Raw genomic sequence first — 4,224 nt, 5'->3', positions numbered from 1 at the left:
TATTTGCTGCTGTAAATATTGTAAATATTTACATGGTGGCGCATGTATCTTTTCAAGTTAGAATATTCATCTTTACCAGATATATGAATGTGGTCTTTTTATAAGCTCTTATCTATAAAATTTTTTTTTTGCTTATCTGTCCTAACCTATGAAAATTTGCAACCAACAGACCCCCTCCCACAGCTTTTCACTATATCCTTAAAATATATAACTGATTCTTCCCCTTAGACAAGGAGAAAATAGCAAAATTCCTACCTAGAAAAAAATGTTAACCCAGAATTATCAAATTTTGGTTTCAGCAGATAAAACACCAAAAATAGATTATAGGAAACTCTTACTTAAATCTTTTAAACCCCATGGATGGAGGAGCCTGGTGGGCTGTAGTCCATGGGGCCGCTGAGAGTCAGACAGGACTGAAGCGACTTAGCAGCCGCAGTACTATAGAGATTTACAGTCTTGACCAAAAGAGGATATAGGTTTCTCATTAAACTCTGTTTTAATGTGTCTCCAACTTCTATAACCGGAGAAGGCAATGGCACCCCACTCCAGTACTCTTGTTTGGAAAAGCCCATGGATGGAGGAGCCTGGTGGGCTGCAGTCCATGGGGTCGCTAAGAGTCAGACACGACTGAGCGACTTCACTTTCACTTTTCACTTTCCTGCATTGGAGAAGGAAATGGCAACCCGCTCCAGTATTCTTGCCTGGAGAATCCAGGGATGGCAGAGCCTGGTGGGCTGCTCTCTATGGGGTCGCACAGAGTCGGACACGATTGAAGTGACTTAGCAGCAGTAGCAGCAGCAACTTCTATAACAGCTTTTTGGTCAACTTGTTTCCATTAGATATTACTGATTTTATTTATTTTTATATTGTATTTTTTAAATTAGAGGATTATTACTTTACAAGACTATGGTGGTTTTTTTTGCCATACATCAATATGAATCAGCATTAGGTACGCATATGGCCCCTTCTTCTTGAACCTCCCCCCTACCTCCCTCCCCATTCCACCCCTCTAGGTTATCACAGTGCACTGGCTTTTTGTTCCTTGCACCATACATCAAACTCGTACTGGCTATCTATTTTACATATGGTAATGTATATGTTTCAAAGCTATTATATTTACTGTACATCAGAAACCAACAGAAATTGTAAATCAACTATACTCCAATAAAAATTTTTCAAAAAAGGCAAAAAAATTGCTGATTTAAAAAACTGACAACTTAAACTTGCCATACACACAAAAACAGAGGCAATCTACAACACGTTTGCCTTTCCTTCTGAAAGTTTTACGATGCATAATCATTAACCAGTCTTTTACCTTTAAACTTAAATGGCCAACAGAAGCAAACAGTTCTGAAACTATTCTTCCACACTTAAGGACTGATTAAGATTAGGGTGGCAGGTATTAGGCATATTATTCACTTAGTTTTGTGAACTTTCTGGGTTGACTTAGTGACTTTCCAGCTCCAGCTGTCTTCGCATCCACTGCTTGATGACACTCAAGACAGCTGTCTTATGTCGCAAGCAGCAAAATCATAAGGAGGACTGTCAGAAAAGCTCTCAAAATGCATGAACTTTCTAGGAATCATATGAACCATGCTAGAGTCACCAGCTTTACAGAATTTGGAGCCACTTTCCAGCTTCTTCCCAGAATAATAAACAACCTTCTTCAGTGCAGCAAACTTGGAAGCAACACGAGCTATGTGACAATCCTGCACAAGGGCAGAGCCGGCAGTGATTTGGACTATATGCCATAGGATAATTTCCTGAGCTGTGAAGCCAGCTGCTTCCACTGGTGGGTCATTTATGCTTTCACCAGTCACACTGCCACAACCAACATCTTCGAAAGACATGTTCTTGACATTGAAGCCCATCTTGTCCCTAGACAGTTGTCGTTGTTCAGTCATGTCTGACTCTTTGTGACATCATAGACTGCAGCACTCCAGGCTTTCCTGTCCTTCACTGTCTCCTGGAGTTTGCTCAGACTTGTGTCCATTGAGTCAATGATGCCATCTACCTGTCTCATCCTCTGTCATCCCCTTCTCCTTCTGCCCTCAATCTTTCCCAGCATCAGGGTCTTTTCCAGTGAGTCGGCTCTTCACATCAGATGGCCAAAATATTGGAGCCTCAGCTTCAACATCAGTCCTTGTAATGAATATTCAGGGTTGACTTCCTTTCAGATTGACTGATTTGATCTCCTTGCTGTTCAAGGGAGTCTCAAGAGTCTTCTCCAGCACCACAGTTCAAAAATATGAATTTTTGGCACTCAGCCTTCTTTATGGCCCACCTATCACATACATATATGACTACTGGGAAAACCATAGCTTGACTATACAGACCTTTGTTGGCAAAGTAATGTCTCTGCTTTTCAATATGCTGTCTGGATTTATCGTAGCTTTTCTTTCAAAGAGCAAGTGTCTTTTAATTTCAAGGCTGCAGTCTCCATATGCAGTGATTTGGAACCCAAAAATCTGTCACTATTTCCATTGTTTCTCCATCTATTTGCCATGATGTGATGGGACCGGATGCCATGATCTTCATTTTGAATGTTAATTTTGAAGTCAGCTTTTTCACTCTTCTCTTTTACCATCATCAAGAGGCTCTTTAGTTCTTTTTGACTTTCTGCCATAAGGGTGGTATCTGCCTCATCTGCTTATCTGAGATTATTGGTATTTCTCCTGGCAGTCTTGATTCCAGCTTGTGGTTCATCCAGCCAGGCATTTTGCATGATGTACTCTGCATAGAAGTTAAATAAGCAAGGTGACAATATACAGCTTTGGTGTGCTTATTTCCCAATTTTGTACCCATTCATTGTTCTATGTCCAATTCTAACTGTTGTTTCTTGACATGTATACAGGTTTTTCAGGAGGCAGGTAAGGTTGTCTGGTATTCTCATATCTTTAAGAATTTTCCCACAATTTGTGTGGTTCACTCAAAGCTTTACAATGCATTTCAAAAGATCTGACTTCAGTTGTAATGTTGATTAGAGTAAATGTGACTATTATGCTGGGTTCAAGGACACCAGTCTCCACAGGGACAGTACCAATACCACCAATTTTGTAGACGCTCTGGAGGGGTGGATGCAAGGGTTTGTCAGATGGAAGAGTTGGTGGCAGGATCCAGAGGTTCAAGCAGCATGGTTTCACTGGCATTGTCGTCTTTATGAGTGACTTTCCATTACTTGAGCCAAAACGTGTTTGCACTTGGCTGCAGCATGCTGTCTCTATTCCAAACAGAAACTGGTGCAAATGATACTGTGTTGGAGCTCTTGCCAGTTTTCTTAATGTAGGTGCTGACTTCCTTAACGATTTCCTCGTATCTCTTTTGGCTGCCGGGTGTCTCAGTGGAATCCATTTTAATACCAATAATCAGTTCTTTTACTCTCAGTCTATAAGCCAGAAGAGAACACCCTCATGGGTTTGCCCATTCTTGGAGATACCTGCTTCAACTTCACCAACACCAGCAGCAACAGTCAGGACAGCACAGTTAGCCTAAGGTGTGCCTGTATTCATGCTTTTGAGAGTCTCTGTGTTCCAGGGCTGGCCTTGAATTTCTACAGGGAAATATCAATGATGATACCATGCCCACGTGCAGCTTTCACTTTGTCCAAGATCCAGGCATACTTGAAGACATCCTAACCTGTATCAGTCACCCCCTTCTCAAATTTTTTCTATGGTTCTTTTGTTGATACCACCATGTTTGTAGACCTTGTGGTGTAGACTTGTTATAATCTATGTCTAGGGAGAACAATATTGATATGAGTCTTTTTCTTTCCCATTTTGGCTTAGATTTAGTTGTGATACTTATGTCCTGGCAGCAAATCTGTTGTGAAAAAGTAGGTTTGAATTCTGTGGCATTAAGTAATTAGGTAACTTTGGGAAAAAGCTTTACTCTGAGCTGCAGTTTTCTTACCTGCCAAAGGACAAAAAAAGCTAATTATTGGTTTTCTTATCTGTAAAATAGCTCCAGTGTTAACTGAAATGCTTGAGGAAGGAGCCCAGAATTTGGAATAAGAAATATACATATAAAATATACCTATGTTTGCATCCAGCTCCTGCCACTCTCTGGCTGTGCCACCTCCAGTTAGCTACTTAAATTCCTAAGCCTCGGTTTCTTTACCTATAAAGTATAAAATAACACCTATGCCTCAGATGGGCTTCCCACATGGTGCTAATAGTAAAGCACCCGTTTGCCAATGCAAGAGACATAAGAGACATGGGTTTGATC

The 4,224-nt window shown here is 40.8% G+C and overlaps 1 pseudogene; it reads right to left on the bottom strand.

Annotated features, from left to right (window-relative positions):
* Nucleotides 1-1,163: 1,163 nt before the first annotated feature.
* On the bottom strand, nucleotides 1,164-3,971 carry LOC109568785 (elongation factor 1-alpha 1-like; annotated as a pseudogene).
* Between the last annotated feature and the right edge of the window lie 253 nt (nucleotides 3,972-4,224).

Source organism: Bos indicus, chromosome 15 (assembly GCF_029378745.1).
Source record: "Bos indicus isolate NIAB-ARS_2022 breed Sahiwal x Tharparkar chromosome 15, NIAB-ARS_B.indTharparkar_mat_pri_1.0, whole genome shotgun sequence".
Classification (NCBI taxonomy): Eukaryota; Metazoa; Chordata; class Mammalia; order Artiodactyla; family Bovidae; genus Bos; species Bos indicus.
This window is presented reverse-complemented; position numbering and strand designations above follow the sequence as displayed.